The sequence below is a fragment of the Pinus tabuliformis genome, chromosome 8, assembly GCF_031772625.1.
Source record: "Pinus tabuliformis cultivar Carrire ecotype Pingquan chromosome 8, CPIR1, whole genome shotgun sequence".
Taxonomy (NCBI): domain Eukaryota; kingdom Viridiplantae; phylum Streptophyta; class Pinopsida; order Pinales; family Pinaceae; genus Pinus; species Pinus tabuliformis.
In genome coordinates this window covers 1,458,930,986-1,458,951,457 of record NC_142294.1, presented here as the reverse complement: position 1 = coordinate 1,458,951,457, position 20,472 = coordinate 1,458,930,986, and positions in this window count along the sequence as shown.

Genomic DNA, 20,472 nt, shown 5'->3' with positions numbered 1-20,472 from the left:
CAAATACCAAATTTTATCACACGGCCTGGAAAAACTTCTATAATGAAAGAAACACCCAACCTAGTATAGAAGGAATTTAAATACATGAAATCTCTACTCTAACGGAAAATGAATAATTTGTGAGAAAAGAAATTAAAAAACTGAAAGTTGAAACATGGAGACACATTAAACTTGTTCGAATAGTGGAAATTTGATAGTGTTCTCAACCGTGCACAATCATAAGCTTTTTTGTAATGTCAAATTCAAGCTCTTTCCAAAGAGTGTAAAGTGCAGTATGTTATTTTGGAGCGGAACTTCTCAAAACACATGAAGGGAGGGTGTAACAACTCTAACTTGAAAGTTTATATAGTAAAGTTAATAAAAGAAAAATAAGACTAGGGTCATGGGACAAGTATTTCAAGCTGAATGTTGGGAAAAATATCATAGTGGGTGTTCATTTGGTTTATTACGGCTAAGAGGAAATTGGAAAATACATTGGCAAAGCCACTTGAAAAGGAAAAGATACATTACTTGGCATTTATTTATGAAAAATAATTGAATTTAGGAAAAAAGGATGGTGAAAGGTCACGGGTTGCATGAGAGAAGGAAAATGAAGGAAAAATAATGTAAATGGAAGAAAATAGAGGCCCCATTCATAAAAAAGATTCTAAGGATCGGTTAGTGGTATTTTGACAATTCTATGATGGGGCTCTCTCTCTATTCCCTCATTATCTCACACTTAAGGTTTTCTTGGAGCACTCTTGGAGGGTTGTGGCATACCTTGGATTCAAAGAAAGAACAAAAAGGGAAAGCAAGAAAGAGAAAGGGGACAACGAGATCAACAACTACAGCTAGATTGCTTTGCAGGTATCCAGTGGCATGTATGGTTTCATTGCTAGTTTTGAAATGCATGTTGTTCTTGGTTGTGAGCTTCCATTGGCATGGATGATTACTTGGATTGATAGTTGTTTTTCCTAGCCTTGCCACTTCCTGGATGGACATGGTGTGATGAGTTTTCCCATTTGTTTCCTGAATGGTGCTCATCTTCCTTATGGATGTGTTTTGAGTTGTTAGTTCCTAGAATCTTGGTTGGAAAAACACTTTGGAAGCCCTGGAACAATTTTGTTTGAGTTACTAGTCCTGGAAGTTTTAGTTGGACAAACACTCTAAAGCCCCTGGTGGGCTGAGTTACTAGTCTTGGAGCCTTGGTTGGAGAAATGCTCTAGAGCCCTGTGACAGTTGTGGGTTGAGCTACTAGTCCTAGAGTTGGGTTGGATCAATCACTATGAAGCCCTAGACATCTTAGGTAGAGACCGATCTAGTGATGGTTAGTGATGTCATATAATGAGGTAGAATCAGTGGTTGATATTTGAGATGATTTTTCCTCTGGAAGCACTGGTTTAGTTTTGTTTTGGTTATTCAATGAGATCCCACATTCATGCTTTGAATATGGCACAAGGTTGATTGGCTGAAAGAAAGTTTTGGTTCATTCCAATCTATGGTCAGGTGGTACGTGGAAGTCCGTGACTTGGTTGTATTTTTCATATGTTAATACGAGCTCTCTTTTATTATATGAGGAAATGTATTTGTTATTAGGTGGCTATAATGGTTGTTCTATAATTGATATTTCTCTCATTATATGCTCGTTGTAAGCATGGCTTATGACATAATTGAGTTATGGTTATCATCATTTTTTGGTTAGTAAATGATTTTTTTATGAATGCATGACCTAATAGATGATAATGCAGCTATTATAAGAGAACATTAGACCTTCTTGATGATTCTCAGATAAGTATGAGCTCCCTATGTTTAGATGTGTATTTATGACACGTACATTACATGTTCATGATGTGTTTAACATAATCACTATCATGGATAGGCCCTGTTAGGTCAGGTTCTTGTCTAAGTTTCATATGGAAAGCCTTGCCCTTTTGTAATATTTCATTCCTCAAATTTCTGTCACGTTCTAGGAAATGGTATAAATACTAGCCCTAAAAAAGTGCCTCAGATCTCCTGCTTGCAGCCATAGAGTTGAGTGAAAAAAATTGCAATCACTCCCTTGCAGGCTTCTGCATGTGCATCAAGGGTTACACTTGAATTCCAGTAGTGTTGTGCGAGTGTCTGAGGGTCTAGGACACACAAATAAAGGTTTAACTTAGGGTTTGCACACTTGGAAGGGTGGTTTGGTCATTGGGGGTCTTGTAGAACCTAAGGGAGGTCACTAAGGTTTTGGTTTTGTTGATTCCACTTCCTTAAGGTGATCTAGGAGGTTGAATCATATCATAGTAACTCTTCACATATTTACGCAAGCAGACTAGTAAGCTTGGGTAAGTGACGGACGAGGGTGTTACAAAGTGGTATTAGAGGATGGTTCAACCCTTGGACTAGATAAGCGTAATGTGGTTTCCATATATGCATGTAGGTTGTATATGTTCTTGTTATGTATGCATGGTGGTTGTTAGGGTCCTATAAATATAGTGATCAAGGTATGATTATCTAGCTATTTATCCCAATTGGATGTTGTAAATTATTTTTTCATTTTAAGTTGTTTTTGCTTTTGAAAATGAAACTAGAAAAAAGGGAAAATAGAAAAATAGTAAAAGAAGAAAGAAAAATAAAAAATAAAGGGGAATAAAATAAAAATAAATAAGAATAAAATCCCCAAAAATAGGCATGAAAGTTCAATTGTTGCCATAAGTTTAATTATGTTAATGATTAATTAATATGTTAATAAACTTTTCTTAAAGTTTGAAATTAGAATGGATGTCATGTATTGTCACTTTCAAAAAATCATTTCCACCTTTGGAAGGATGTGATCATCCTCACCCAGATCAACGACGGGCGACGATGTTTGGCGCCCCCTCCTACTGAAAGAGACATGTCTGCTACCTCTTGCGCCTGCGTGCTCCCCTCCATCCATGACACATCACCTGTCCGTTGATGCACTACAATGACTATTTAATTCAATCTTAATTCCTACATTGCATTGTCAACCTGGGATTTGTCTATTTATTTCAAGGATGCTATCATAATCTATGCAATAGAGATCAGAGGTTGTTATGTAACTAAATGAATCTAACACCTCATCCTATCGTTGCAAGAATGTATTAACAAATCCTTAATTCTTGAAGTTCAATCAAAGACAATTCAAAGAGTAAATCTCAAAACATACTCAAACCATAAATCTATATCCAATCATAAATGATTTGCAAAGGAAATGAATTTGAAGCATGTGCACTAAAATAAACCATATCTAATGGGCTACTGTCTGATCTAGTATATGGAAAGAAATACTACAACAATAGAACAACAAGTAATTACTTCAACCTTTAGCATAAATTGGAAAGAACATCAACCAAGTGTAACACTGGGCTTAATCTGCGCTATTCATTAAAAGAAAAACATTCAGATGTGATGTAGTTTCACCTATTCAACATGTTAAAGTAATAGCATTTAAATATCTATTTCAAATGCAAATGTAAACTATAAAGAATAACTCAATTCTGTAAAAGTACAGTAATAAATATTTGCAGAAATTAAGGAAATAATTCTTACACGAAAGAGCAGCGAATCTTCAAGCGACTAGGTCCAAAGGCTCCAAAAGTTACTATTGATAAAGCTTAGAACGTGATTAGGAGAGAATATATGTCTTTCTCATTAATTGAAATAACAAAAGTACATAATTACTGTAATGTCAAAATATTCTTTGTTTAATGTCAAAATACAATAACAGGCAAGTGCCAATATATCGATCCTTTTCACCTGTCGGCATCATATAGTCTAATGGAAAGCGAATGGATGAAAGCAAAGCCTGAGGATCCAAATATCTTCAGGATTTTGTGGCTAAACGACTGGATTTTTGGTCGCTTAATTAGCACTTTGTTTCCTATCTTTTGCTAGCCTGCACAACCAAGGAATGATTTTCTCCTAGTTTGGCACTGTTGTTCTATTGACTGAACAAAAATTGAACAATTTTGATTTCTTGCACATAAAAACAAGAAAAGTTAGTCTTCTCGTGCTAAAAACATGTAATCTGTTAATGATTGGTTTTACCTAACTTTCATAATCTTTTCTTCCAAATCCTTTCCATGAATAAAGACAAATGCAAAAAAGTAAGTGATTTATCAAGTAATGTAAGGGTAAAAATATACCTTTTCTGTGACCAAACATACTCCCTTGCTTAACTTTTTGCGTGTCCTCATGCAAGAAGATGATTAACATGAAATTGTGTTAAGGAGTTTGCAAGATAGATCTATTCTTGATATAACTGAAAACCGTTTTTCATTTTAGGGATTGCAAATGCTCGGCCCTCTTGGCATTCTGGTAATTCATAGTCAAAATGCTACCCATTAGGTGGATACGAAATAATGAGGCTTCTATAACGGCATCCTATCCATGTAGTGCCCATGCATAAAATAAGATTGATGTACTTAACAAGCAGCAACAACTTTGAAATTTCTATAACCGAGCGACTCTTTATTTTTAATGTTGTTGGTGGAAGCTGTCAACCTCTATTTTGCAGTAAATAGGGCTTCTTATTTAACATCCTGGAAATATTTTACTCCTACTTTTACATTTTCTTTATGGAGAGGACCTAATCAGGCCACAACCTTCGGTTGCTCCATAAATCGTTCATGATGTATAAAAAGGTGTAAGGGTTTTGTAGGTTCTCCCCTAACCCAAAGATCTATTTCATTCTCCCTTTTTTGGAAAATGTTAAATGCCTTAGCCCACTTAATTAGACTACAGGAAAAGGAAATGAAGGCCTGAAATTGAACATGTCCGATGAAAGGGATATTATGAGTATCCCTTTCGTCTTCCAGGAAAAAGTTCTGTAAGTATAATTGACAGAGGAGATGCCTCACCTTTTCATCCTGCTCGTGGAAGCATTGAATAAAGTCTGGGATCGATTTAAATTTTGCTGGTTTACCAGCCCTGATAGCCTTAACCTTTACCAACAAATACCTCTCAAGCCAAAACAAAGCATAATTTGTACCAGGTGACCTACAAGACAAAGCATCTTAATAAATGGAGCAGACAATTTTAATTTGTTCCATAGATTTCTGAAGTTGATTATGTACTTCTTTTTCTTTTTTATGCTCAGCTGTGAGACTAGCATAAGTCTCAGCATCTGTTGCAGTCAGCTCATCAAACTTCTTCAATAAATCCTTATGACTTTGCAGGGGTTCCACTTCTCTTTGATACTATGTTAGAATATGGTGTGGTTTTGATAGTTCCTTCTGCAACTTTTGGATAGTGGCATCCTTTACCAAACAACTATACAAGGGTGTGTCTTCAATCTGAGAAACATTATCATAGGTTACCACCGAGTCGGTCTGAACAATTGTTTCCACTGTATCGACTGTTCCCTGTGAAATGTAACTGTTTCTTTGAGAATTTTCTAGAAAATCTGTTTGAATAGTAGTATCCATAAAATCCACAGAAAGAGAAAAATTTAATGAATTTAGGCTTCTGTGATCCATTTCAATTTAGAGAAGAATCTTCGGTGAAAAATCACATAGAGATATTTTAGTTGACGCGTTTCGAACCAACCAGTGTGGTTCATTGTCAAGACAAGTTGAATGAGCAGAACTTGCTATGCAATATAAATAGATCAGTCAGAATATCCCATGACCAATTTTCCAGATCAGGTAACGGCTAAAAAGATAACAACTAGATTTGAATGAGCATAGCAAGTCTTGCTCATTCAACTTGTCCTGATGATGAACCACACTGGTTGGTTCGAAATGCGTCGACTAAAATATCTCTATGTGATTTTTTGCCGAAGATTCTTCTCTGAAAAAGAGAAAAAAAAATTGAGTCTCTAACAAACAACAGAAAATGTGTTTATTTTGAGCTCCAACGATTTCAATATGATGCATTTCAGTTTGAATTCCAATTGAATTTACAAGGGTGTCTTTTGTTTGCGTTCTAGTGGTTTGAAGGAGGTTTTCACTTTGAGTACCAATAGTTTTCAATTCCACTTTGTTCCTGTGAGCCTTGCTCTCTTATTTCAACCATTTTCTCAATTGTTTGATATTTTTCTTCAATTTCTTATTTTCTTTGCTCAATAGAGTAATCCTCACACAATATTCCTTCTTTACCTTCTTAGTGATGCATTTGATTGGAGAAGAAACAACTGTATTTGTTTCAGGAAAAATAAGCGTTATATTGTTACTAGGATTGTGTTCCAATAAACCAATATCTCTTGACTGAGCTTCCAGTTCAAGGATTCTTTCTACATACATTTTTGGCTCAAGACTTCCATTTATAGAGGAAAATTGTCCCCCTTGTTCCTATGACTCCTTCATATATCTAGAGGACGGTAAAATTTCTATATGACCATAACTACTGGCAGAGGCAGACTAGCTAGGGGCGCGGTCCTGATCTTCTAAGTGTCCAAATTGAATTTCCTCTTCAAAGGTCATCCCCAAGTTTTCCAAAACTCGTGCTACCTCTTCTTCATCACCCTGTGGAAAAATATTTTGTGGACTTGCAAGGGGTGTATGAGATGGTCTTGCTTCCTCTGTCAATTCTGTAATATTCTGTTGTGAACTTATCCTCCTAGAACGTCTTCATATTGCTAGGTTAGAGACTAAAGCAAATGTTTTCCTTTTTCGTCCCCTCCCTGAGATTGTTACCTCTAAATTTTGTTGATCATTATTTGGTTCATCAACATTTTCTACAATTTGGTCAACAACTTCCCTTGCCTGTCCATTTCCTAGGTTTTCTTCTAAAGAGGGTACAATAGGGTTTACAAAATTATCTCAGGTTAATTGTTGTTGGGCTAGTTCTTGAGTGATGATGAGCTTACTTAGACCATGACGGCTAGTTGTAGCATGTAGGTTCTTAGCTTTACTAACCCAAATAACAACATCATGCAGTAATGAATTTAAAAATAATGGAAATTTAACTATAGTCTTCTACCTAGGTATTGCTAACATATTAAGTTGTCTATAGCATACCACGTCCTATCCACCATCGCAAGTGATATATTTCTGAACAACTATTGCCAATCCTTGCCATGTTCCCATCAAAGATGCAGGCTGAACAACTTTGTCCTTGTGTATTAATTCTTCACCCTACTCTTTGAATACTTCAACAGCTTCATGCAATTGTACATGCTTCTCAGTCTATTTTATGCCTTCTATCGAAAGTCCTAAGACTTCAACTGTGACCACTTCAGAGACTGCTACAGTTCTTCCTTTTATGATTGTGTGTCCATTCTATAAGTTTTGAAAAAATTACAGTGCAACATCACTGTGAAATCCCTACAGCCTAACTAGGTACTGTATCCACCCAACGCGTTCGATAATTGCTCGAGCCTATTCTGTTAGCTACAATAGTGTGGGCTCATTGCGAATGGCATTTCCCCCCATGCTTATTGTGCTCCTGTAACAATTTCACTACTCTGCATGCAATAACCTTACTTCTACGGTTTTAATGTTGAACAACAACGAATAAGCTGCATGCAAGAGTTTTGATCAGAAAAAGTTTTTATATAAATGCAATATTAATGATTATTCAATCAATTTTTTTTTAATAAATGCAATACTAATTAATCAGTCAAATCAACAAGTCATGGCAGAGTTGGGTATTATATCTTGTCAAATCATCATAGTGAATAACCTTCCCCCTCCAATAAGAAAAGGGCATCCTCATCCTTGGAGTACAGGAAAATGAGAAGTACACACAACCTCATTAATAGGGCATGAAGTTTTCAGAGGAGTTCGATAGGTGTAGTGGAGAGAAATAATTAACAATCATACGAGTGGTTAGAGATCACGTAAAAAGAATAAAGCATGTAGATATTCATTATGGGAATTGATTTACCTTTTGTTATTAATAAAGTGAAATCTGACAAGGCATGAAAACATAATTACTTATGGCGTCAACTAATTGGGTGATGATGAAGTGATTCATTCAATGTATTTTCAACCGTTATGCCAATTTTAATAAGTATAAACACTATTGAATTGTGGTTTCTTCTTTTAGATTAATTGAATAGGAAGTATTAGCATACTAAAGAATTGGTAATATAGAATACTACTCCAATACCATATGTAGAGCCACTATTGCCAAGAGGTGTCTATAGCCTCAACAGGGTTACCACTTAAACCCATAAATGAGCTAGTATCCTCAACTTATGATTGTATTATTATTATTATTATTTACATATTTTTGCAAGGAGACAATTGTGCTAGCATGGTAACCAAATAACCACAATTTCATTCACCAGGGTAGAACAAAGTGAACAGGTCCAGTCTTGATGACACCTCCTATTCTTAGACATGTATAATGTCTCAAAGGCCATTACGTTAGTGTGGTAGCAATAATGGAATTGTCACTTGTGTTAAGTCCCTATGATCATGGTAGGTCATCTCGTAATGAGACCTCCTGTCCTCTTTGAGAAAGATTTATCCTATTTCAATTTTTACATTATAAGTTGAGGGAGGCTCATTGACTCCTTAAGAGTCAGGGATGGTGTAATATGTAAAAGAATGCCTACAAAAGATATGCTTGCTTTCCTTGCATTGTGTCAAACGGAAGTGCCATTTGAAAGTGTAAAAGAGAGAACCAGCAAGATGTTGATATTAGTGGTGAATCAAATTGAGAATATATCTAAAGGAAAGACATACAACAAGTCATTTAATAGATGAACCATGTCAGATTAAAATAATGGTAATTAGAAAACGGTTGAAATAAATCATAATGTAACCAATATGAATGATTTCTAAAAGAGATTTCGATGCAAATTTCTAGCCAAACAGATGACTGTATAAGCGAAACGACAAGCATTTATAAAAAAATAACAACAAATGTTCAATTGGGAATGAAACAAAAAATGTTCTGTGGATGGAACAACAACTAGCTACTGGAGAGAACAATGGTTGTCTATTTGATGGAACAACACTAGCTCGCTTCGTGGAATGATAACTATTCTTTTAACAAAAAAATTGTTGTATGTGTGAAAGTTGGTAAAAGGAACAACAGTCGTTCTTTTGGAAGAGAACAACAACTATTCGAAAAATGTAACATCAACGGTTCATCCCAAAAGGAACAACAACTGTAAAACACACAAACTACAAAAGAAAGAACAATTTTTCTTTTTTGAAAGGGAGCAACAATTGTCCCAAAAATGGAACAATAGTTGTTCACTCTAACGAGAACAGTGACAATGAAACAACGATAAAAAATATGAAGAAACAGTTGTTTTTGCAATGGAAAGGAACAACGGATATTTTAACAACATTGCTTCTTAAAAAGATTCAACTCATTCACACAACAATGTTTACCCTATTCAATCATGAAAGTAAAAAAAAGAAGATGGAAAAATTAATAAGCTATGTTCACAGAATATATATATATATATATATATATATATATATATATATATATATATATATATATATAATTTATAATTGAAAAGGAACAATTTTCATGAAAGTAAAGTTGTCAGGTCATCACTCCCTGCAGCTAAAATTTGCACAGTGGGATTACTGCATACCTATTGGAAAAAAGACTATTTGGTGAGTGGCTTGTGATAAAGTTGCAACTAGTGTCTGTTCACTAGAAAAGGAGAGCCAAAACCATCAATGGTAATCAAAGTTATAGTGCCATTGTTGTGAACTTCATGAATCTCATACGGGCCAAGCCACTTTGTCTGCAGTTTGCCTGGAAAGCCCTGAAATCTGGAATCATAGAGGAGTGCCTAGTCTCCTTTCTAAAACATTTTCCTTTTAGTAATATTGTCATGCCACTTAGGCATATTTTGTTGAATAATCATTGTACGTTGTAGATAAAGTAGTCGTATTTCATCTAATTCATTTAATTGCTAAAGTCATTTTGTTTGGGCCTACGATAGATCCATTCCCACTTCCTGGGCTGTTCTGAGATTCTTTATTTCAAACTCGATAGGAAAAATAGGTTCCTTACCAAACACAAGTTGGTACAGGGAATAACCAATAGTGTTTCGTGAAGTTACATAACAGGCCCACAAGGCCTCTCGCAGTTTAGTATCCCTGTCCCACTGGTGTGTTGAAACTGGTATAGTCAAGATCACTTCAAAGACCTTGTTGGTGCTTTCAACCTGCCCGTTCACTTGCAGGTGATACAGAGAAGTGATTCTATGTGTAATATGATGGTTACGTAGAGTGGTCGTAAGCTTATGTGCTATAAACTGTGGCCCTCCATCTGTTACCAATTCCCTAGGTAAACCATACCGCACAAATAACTCAAACAAAAAATTAATTACGGTTTCTTCCGTAGCCATTGGCAAAGCTACTGCTTCTACCCACTTTGTTACATAGTTTGTAGCACCCAATACATAGGCTTTTTTGTTTGATGGCAGATTGAATGGGACAAGAAAATCCAATGTCCATAGCTCAAAAGGCTCGATTACCAAGTGCGGTTGCAATGACATCTCACCAGCTTGACCAAGATGAACCATTCTTTGACTGTTATAACAAGCTTGGACATATTTTTTTGCATCTCTAAATATATTTGGCATATAATATCCCATCTAAAGTATTGTATCTCTAGTCTTGCGATCTGCAAAATGTCCACCACAAGGCTCTTCATGGCAAGCTTTCACAATGTCATAGATCTCATCTTCGCGAATACATAATTGTATTTGCATATCAGACCCTTTGTGGAAAATATGTCCATTCATCCAAGAAAATCGGGCACTGCATTGGACAATCAACTTCCTTTCTTTAGCTGACTAGTGCCTTGGTAGTTTTCCTACCACTAGATAGTTTACCACATCTACATAACAAGGTGCCTTTGCTGCCACAACAAACCAATGCTCGTCTAGAAACTGGTCATCCACTACTGATGGATCGTTCGTTTTAGGTACCCGAGACAGAAAATCTGCAACTTGATTTTCCTTCCGTGGTAGGTCCTTAATAGTAATATCAAACTCCTACAAAAGTAACAACCAACGAGTAACTCGTCCATTAGTAATAGGTTTATTGGTTAAATATATGATAGTGGAATGATTAGTATATAGAAAGACTGAATAGCTTGTTATATAATGTCTAAACGTGTTTATGGCATACATAACAACGAAAATTTCATTTTCTCTAAGTGTGTAATTGAGTTCAACAATAGTGAGATTTTTGCTAATATAACAAGTAACATAGGGCTTTTTTTCCTCCTCCTGTCCGAGAACAACACCTATTTATGTGTCTGATGCATCTGTAGAAATATGGAAAGGTAGCTCCCAATTTGGTCCTCATAATATTGGTTCAGTTGAAATCATCTTTTTTAGATCTCCAAAGGCAACATCACATTTGTTAGACCAATTAAATTCAACGTCACCAACTAAAACGTACAAAGGTGCAACAATTTTAAAAAAATCCAATAAAACTGTGGTAATACCCTACATATCCAATGAATCTACGTACCGTGGTCTTGGTGGTGGGTGTGGGTACTACAAGAATTACCTCTATTTTCATTGGATCTACCTGTATTCCTACCGCAGAGATGTAGTGTCCCAAAATGACACCTTCGGTCATCATCATATGACACTTTACATTTCTCAAGCATAACTTGGTGGCAATGCATTGTTCAAGTACCTTTTCTATATTTAAAAAGCCCTACTAAAAATCATTCCCATAGGGGGTTAAATTGTCCACATAAATTTCAAGCCCTTCGTTGATCAGATCAAAAAAATGCCCAATATCGCCCTCCAAAATGTGGCTAGGGAATTGTATAAATGAAAGGGTAAAACTTTGTATGCAAACATAGCCCACGGACAAGTAAACATTGTTTTTGTCTTGGTCTTCAGGGGCGGTCTGGATATTATTATTGCCGTTGAAGCCATCGAGGAAAGAAAAAATATGTCTTGCTGCTAAGGTGTCGAGAACTTGATGAATGAAAAGAAGGGAGAAATGGTCCTTTTGGGTGGCTTTATTCAATTCCCTATAGTCCCTTTAGATTCACCATTTCCCATTTTTCTTGGGAACAACTACCAACGAGGAGAGCCACTGGCTATCCGAGATATGATAAATACAATTCACATCCAACAACTTTTCCAGTTCCTCTTTCAAAATATCCCTGAGGTGGGGATTCAACCTTCTCTGGGGCTGTCGAATGGTGCGAGAATACTTCTCGATGTAATATGATGGGTACACAGCTCAAGATCTACACCTTTCATGTCTGAGTATTCCCAAGCAAAACATTTTTTTATTTCCAAAGTACTTGAACAAACCTTTGTTGTTAGTGGCTATCTAGGTTATCGTTAATGTTAAGCATTTTTCCAGGTTCAATCTCAATTGGCCTACTATTATAAATAGCGGTTGTGGGTTATATGTTGATCGTTTTCATCCTTGGAGGGATCTCCATGTGCTTCATTATCAAGAATGGATTTTAATACTTTGCATGTCATATTATTTATGAAAATTGACCTATTAACGAAATTGTTAGTCACATCGTCCTCTGTCTGATTCTTAAATTCAAGAGCTTCTTCCAGTGTGAGAGGAGAGTATATGTTTTCTTCCATGTACCTAGGTGTGTGTAACTGAGTATTTACAATAGGTAGACTTGGTTTAACGGGAGGATACAAAACAAGATTCTTCACAACATTTCCTTCTGTAATAGTCATGTTCCATGCATGACATCCTATATAAGCATCTGTCATCGCTAACCATGTTCGACCCAATATCAAAGGATGTCCATCTAGTCTACTCCTTAAGTTAATGACTAGGAAATACACATGATATTCCTGGAAATAAACAAAAACAATTACATCATGTAAGGTTCCCTCAAGTCTAACTACTGATCTATCACCAAGTTCTAATAAGGTTGACGTGGGTTCCAAAGTTGTAATGCCTAAAACCCAGCATCTTTCAGTAGTTAGAATATTAATGGCTTCTCCAAGATCGACTAATGTGTTTTGAAAGGTGCAACCTTGTATTTGAATGGTTACTACAGGATTCACTGGATCTTCATATTTAATCAGTTCTTGTCTACCCATAAGTAGGTCAGATAAAGTTCCTACCACGTGCACTATTGGTGGATTTTACAATTTCCTCCGAGGCATCTTCTCACATAACTCCTTAATTGTTTTTGCATAGATTGGGATGTCTTCTATGGCCCGGAGGAACGGAATCTTTATACAATTTTTTTTTAATTCCCATAATATATCAACATCAAGATATAAGATGGGTTTAGTTATTGCTAGTCTCTCGAGGAATGGGGAAGAATAAATTATAATTTTATGTGAATTCTGTTGCTCGACTATGTCTTCTCCCTGTTTTATTTCCATAGAAATCATAGTCGAAGGATTTATTTTGGGTTGTTTTTCGTTTTCGATTTCTTTAGTTTCCTCTGTTGAAATAAAGCACCTTGAACTTAGCCAAAGCTCATTACATTCTACTGGTTCTGTATCATTATGTGGTCTCTTAAGAATTTGTACATATTGAACTAGTCTATTGTTATTAGGATTCAGATTTGGTTGAGCTGGCAATTGGGGGCGTACTGAAGGCTGAGGGTTATGAAATGGACTGGTATTTAATACAGAGTTGGTGAAATGTATGGTTAAAAATTTATTCCACAAATCTTACTTGCAGTCTGCAACATCTGCAAGTTCAGAAAATCATTTATTTTGTACAAGTGCCCATACTATGTCTTAATACTTTGACTTTATCATAAATCATTGTGTTGAAATGTATGTTTTAAATATAATGTGAAGAAGTATTTATTTTAGTCGAGAGGATGTAAGTCTGAGAGGTGAAGAGGAGAATATAGTGGATAAATTTGTGGTGGTTGCGTAAAATATCTTAGTTACATGTTTTACAAAGAGTTACTGTGCAACCTCTGGTGAAACGTAAATTATAGTAAAAATTTCATTTTACTTGGAGCTGTAGCCTCCATTTATCATGCGAATGTATTTTCATCTGTTTTGATATCGTAATCTAAAGCATGATTTGTTGCGATATGGTTTTAAACTTTCACGTCTAGTATTACCGTAACCACTTTGTTTCATTTTGTTCTACAATGAGTCACTTTTTGTGTTTTTTAAGCTCCTGTCTAGTTGCGATTTGATTGTCGCAACTGAAGATTTGATCTCCACAACTGAATTGATAAGGGAAATACTCCTCTCCTTTGCCCCTGTAATTTATTTCACGCTCGATCTTTGACCGCTTCTTGAACTTTCACCCGCCAAAATCGAAATCCACCAAAGATAGTCTGGCGACCATGTTCTGAAAACCATGTTCCAGCTTCTCAGAACCTCCACAATAGGTGGAATTCCTCCTTCCTCTACAACCTAACTCTCATTCACCTTGTGCATTGATAGATTCAGCAGGTCACCACCACATGCTCTTGGGTCTCCAAATTCAAGCTTAATAATGGATAAGATAATAGCTTTACAAACACAAATAACAAACTTACAAAAGCCATAGCATAATATGTTTCTAAGAGGTTGAAAAAGGGCCAATGTTTGAATGTTTATTTTTAAACTGTTTGTGAAATCACTATGGCAAGCACACGTGGCACCATAGCAGTCATAAATGACAAATTATTTCTTATGGATCCAAATAGAAACGAAAACCAAATTGAAAAGCATAATGATCAATGAAATCAGTTCTTCTTGGCGAAATCTTGCTTCTTCAACACTTCGAGCTTCATCATTGTATAAATTTGCATGCTCTCTAACATAATGGTGTAACTTCTCTCTGGTTTGATCGTTGAAAGAATGAAGGGTTATAATCCTCCTTTGTGGTGGTTGTACTGATACCAATACTTTTGCCTTCAAATTCTCATCCAACCTCTCTCTCAACTGTATATCCACAGTAGATACAACCATATCTATGATGATCCAATAGCTTCACATGTATATTTTTCCACAATCCAACTTCACATAGCCAATATGGCTTCTTCACATGCAAATCTACCCACAATCAAAGTTCACACAAATTTTCAAGAAAATAAAAATAATTATGAACACCAATACAAGAAATCACACACATAAAGAACACTAAGAAATACCTTATGAAAACTCCAACTCCAATTAAAAACCTAGCCTAATAGAATTCCATTATTGGATGGGAAAAAACCTCACCAAATGTGCTTGAGAGCCATGCTCAATGCTCGACCGATTATACTAGACAAGGAGCCCAAACTTGCTCAACCCTTGGAACCTTACAATCGAGACTAATAAACCTATTTATAGGATTCTTTTTAGCCAAATACAATTGGCATAATACCATGGGAAACAAAACCAACTTCCCGAAACCTCTAGATATAGGGTATCTATTTCGAGTCAAGGTCAATCCTAATTGGCATGATCCCAAAGTCTCACCAATCAATGCACCAGTTGAACCTGTCAACATAGTATAACATCAAAGACATCTACTTGCATCTTAAGCTCATTTGGGCATAGTCTTGTACATAGGATTGATGTGAAAGAGTCATTTTTTGCAGATTCTTGTATAGAGGAATGAAGTCAAGGAGAACATTATCTTCATTATTAATCAAATGTTGTGGCATGTGGAAACATTAGAGTGTTGGATTTAGAGAGTGGACAAGCAAGTGATGATGCCTCTTGATCCTGGCTACTACCCAAGTAGCAACAGAGAATCCATCCTTATAGAAGTCATTGATGATTCAGATAAATCAACATGAATGTCTCTCTGTTTCTTTGTATTTAATTCTTTTACATTTTAATTACATAGTTTTCTTGTAGGGAAGGGTCCTCGTGGCCTAATGGTTAGGATGTATACTTCTTTCGAAAACTCTGAACATTCTCTTATATTTAGATATTTTGAGATAATTGAAGTTTTGCATTTCATAGTTTACCTATAAAAAAACCATTGAATTCATTATAATTAGTCAAAATTTATAAAAATAATCAAAAATAAATACTAATTATAAAAATAAAACTTTAATAATAACATTTGTTCCAACACAAAATTGATATAATTTAAATGTGTACGGTACAAGATAATATATGGAATTCACAAAAACTACCCATCATATCTCATATATAATCATTGTTTCTTTTAAAAAAACACACACTCTCTCACACACATATATAAAAGTAAACCTAATTTATAAATCACTATTTAGATTTCTTTTCATATAATATATTATAAATATTAAAATAAAATATTTATAAAACATAAAATTACAATTATAATTATTATTATTTAGTAAGTTTATGTTTTAATATTACTCTTTTTCATATTATATGATATTATAAGATAATGTAGAAATAATAAACGTCCTTATCAAAAATTACATTGCATACCTAATCACACCTATACTCATATGATATTTAAGTTGCATTCAATAACTAATACCACCGTTTTTTGAACCATGATGATATCACTATTTCATCATTCAACATATTCTTAATTTTTTTCGAAATGTGAACCCACTAAATTGAACAACATGCATATTCTACACTTTTTTCAAAAAGTGAACACACTAAATTGAACCACTTGCATATTCTACAATTTTTTTCAAAAAGTGAACACACTAAATTGAACAGCTTTGTGGTGAATTGAGTTTGATCATTTGGAAAACAGGATACACTATAATAAGGTTTCCTTGCTATTTTAGACAGGATTTCGTTTGACAAAACACAATGCGTAATTCACAAATTCGCTATATTATTTAATTATATAAATCACAAGCCTTTATTGTGTATGGACAAAATACGATTATTTAAAAGGTTCTGTAAGTCAAATCACGTAACTATTGCCATCGTCCTTCATCCATTTGTGACCTTTGCACTTATAAAAAATAGGCAAGGTAGTCCCACTGTCAGCAGCATGTTGTTTGTTTAATTATGTCCATACTGATTTAGGTAGAAAAAAAGACATATCACAACATAAAAAATGTGTTTATATTGTTTTAGGTAGAATGCAGGATACATTTGTGAAAAAAATTTATAATATTTTTCAAAATTAGTTACAGTTGGAGTAGACTCTAAGAAAACGCAATACTAACACGCCTGAGAGTTTTAAATAGAGCATTTTGACCTTTTCAGGGTCTGAGACAGTAGGGCAATGTTAATACCACAAAGTGGGACGATTGACCATATTAGTGGCCAGTAGGTAAACAATAGAAGAAAGTCCAGGATCTGTAGAAATTTGAGTCCCTGAATATGACAATTGCTGTGGAGAGCAAGCCAGAGTTGGAACAGCTCAAATGGCTAATGGAGGAGGCTGAAAAGAAGATCACTACTGCTATCTCTGAGGCTGCTGCGAAGCTTGACCTTAATGGCCTTCAATTGATTAATGTGCAGGTGTCGTTACAATTGGCTACGACCCTTGTGAAGCTGGATCTCTCATATAACAATTTGGAGGTATATATTTCAGTTCGATTCCCTATGTGCAGTCCTTTTCCGAAGGAAGACAATGGAAGATTTTTTTTGTTTTGATGGTGCCCAATTGATTGGAGTGCTTCCCTGAATACGTGACTGGCCTGCTGAATCTGAAAATTCTTGATGTTGGTTACAATCACCGCAAATCTCTTCCTGGTTCCATCGGCAGGCTCTTAAACCTTAAATTCTTAAAGGATTCCAGAAACATGCTCGTTGCCTTTCCTGATAGCATACAAAACTGCAGGTAATGTTTGTCACCTAATTCGGTAGGGTTTTGGTGAAGTTGATGCATGTACAAGAAACGTGGAAATTGAATCTAACTGTTCCATTGTTGTATTTTTATGTATAATTTTCTTAATACGAGTTGAATCGATTTAACTTGATTTTCCAATTTGTGATTCGATCCTGATCAAAATTTCTGAATAGTTTTTGGGTATCCATATTTATGTTAATACAGTAGTCTGGTATGAATTTAACAGTGAGTTGGAAGAGCTGCGTGCGAATTTCAACCATCTGGAGGGACTACCAGACACGCTAGGATTCAAATTGAAGAATATGAGGAACCTATCGGTACATTCAAACAACATAGCTTATCTCCCACCGTCGATTTCCTGCATGAGATCGCTCCGTGTACTGGACGTCCACTTAAACAAACTGACGACGACATAGATCACCTTATAAATCTGGAAGTCCTGAACACCAGCGAGAACTTTCACCATCTCGTGGATTTACCGGAATCGATAGGTGGTCTGGCGTGCCTGATGGAGTTAGATGTGAGTTACATCCAGATCTCTTTTCTGCCGAATTCGATCGGCGCTTTAGAAAAATTGCAACTGGTGGGGTTAGAGGGGAACTATTAGGACCTGCGGTACGTGCGACGTGCAAGGCAACTCCACCGTGCGAAGTGCGTGTAAAATATGAAACGAAACGAGCAAAGAAACGGGTTTATAAGGTGTTGGGCGAGTTGAGGGGGCGGTCCCATGAGTTGGGTGGGCCGACCATCCTCTTGGGCGAAACAACACATGTTGAACGAGTCGGCTTGGGCATTTGGTGTGGGTCGGCCGGGTGACACAACCCGCCACCCGCACGTATATATTGGAGGTCGTTTGGAGGTAAACGACTATCATTCGATCAACACGAGTTCGAATAAGGAGTTCTGCAGTGCGTGGATGAGCCCGCACGATGGGCGGAACTCGGGTGCAAACTCGTTCAGAAAAGTCGTTTAGACAGTCATTTGGGAAAGTCGTTCGGGAAAATCGTTCGCAATGTCGTTCGGGAAAGTCGTTCCGACAGTTGTTCGAGAAAGTCGTTGGAACAGTCGTTCGGGAAAACCGTTCGGACAGTCGTTCGGGAAAGTCATTCGGACAGTCGTTCGGGACAATCGTTCGGACAGTCGTTTGAGAAGTCGTTCGGGAAGGTCATTCAAAAAATGCGTTCAGGAAGGTCGTTCAGGCAGAACTCGGGCGAGGTCGTTTGGGCGACCAGGGCGAAGTCGTGTGGCGACCCGAGTGAGGTCGTTCGGGCGAACCGGGTGAAGTCGTGTCGCGACTCGGATGAAGGTGTGTGGCGACTCGGGTGAACGAAGTTAGGTGAATGGGTAGATGTGTGGACGGGTGGCCCGGCGAGGGCACGCCGTGCACACTGGAACGAAGAATCGTGCGGACAAGCGACCCGGGTAGGGCGTGCCGTGCATGACGAAACGGAGGAAACGGTGAAGTGTTGAGATTGTGAACGAAGGTGTGACTTGTGTGGAGGCGCCCGTGTGTGGCGACTTGGTTACGACGAGACGCGCCCAAGTTGGGCAAACAACACGATCGTGCGACGAGGTGAACGAAGGGTTGGTGAGTCATGCGGAGACCGTGTGGAGGCACCGACGCGCTGGGCAACCGAGTTTGCTGAAGTTTGAAAATTGGTTAAGTGTAAATTTGGGGTTTCCCAAGATTTAACTTGTACTTGTAAAAGAAGATTAAATATATTGATTCGGGCAGACTCATATTGTAGGGAGTTGCCACTCCCTTTATACTGTTGTGCATTTCTCTTGTATAATGTTGTTTATGTGAATGTTATGGGCTTTCACTTGTATAAAGGAACACATTAATAATACTTGGTAACAAAAATAAGACTAAGTATGGAATGTTAGGCATAGTCTACAATCGTAAGTATTGGTGAAAAGAAAACGATTGGTAGTGCTACACCTCGCTATAAGCAGTTGAAAGACTACCACAGGAGCTGATTCTACGAAGACCAAAGACTTGGCAGGGAGCTCAAGTTTTGCAGATGACAGGTGGAATATCAGGGTGATTCAGGTGAATGGTGAAATAGGTTTAGCAGAGGTGAAGATTAATGCTTGGGCCAAGCTGAATGACAAGACATGGCAGGTTTGGAAGAATGCGAAGGGAAGCTCTTATTTACCTTATACAGGTTGAAGTAGATGAAAGAAGAGAATCCCCAGATTCGAGAGACGCTTGAAGTCTTGGAAAAAAATGTTGAAAACGAACTTTTTCAACTTGGTTAGACAATGGAGCAAGATGAAGTTGCAGATTGTGCATACAAGGAAGAGGAAGCCGAGATGATTGAAGATGTTGCAAATGTGACAACGATGGAGGATGAACTTGAGATTGATCAAGTTGGCCCAGGATCGTGCAGTTTGCAAACATGGATGAATGAGGATACTCACATGGAGGAGCCTCATGATGAAGAAGTAGGTATTGATACTTGTGTTTCACTTGAGCATTTGGTAGATGGACCGTATGCAGGGAAGGGCAAAATCAGTTTGCCAATGCTAGAGAGGATCTTACCATGGATGACTATGATAAGACCTTGTACGGAGAAGCAAAGATTGCTGACTGTTGCAGGACTTGTTGGGGTTGTTTGTGACCTTATGGTAGAAGGTACAAAGGCCCGTGACAAGGGAGGAACGTGATAATCATTTCAAAGGATTGGGTCATGCTTTAGCCACATGAAGAATTTGCTAAGTCACTGGCATGACTCATGGATAAATTGGAGGGCACGCACTTGGATATGATGATGCTTTGGTGGACTTCTCATGGCCGAGACCAAGAGATAGTCTTGGCGGAACCTTTAGTGGGGGAGCTATGATGGAAAAGACTAATGATATGATGATGATATGGTTTGGTGACCGAGTTCACTAGACTGAA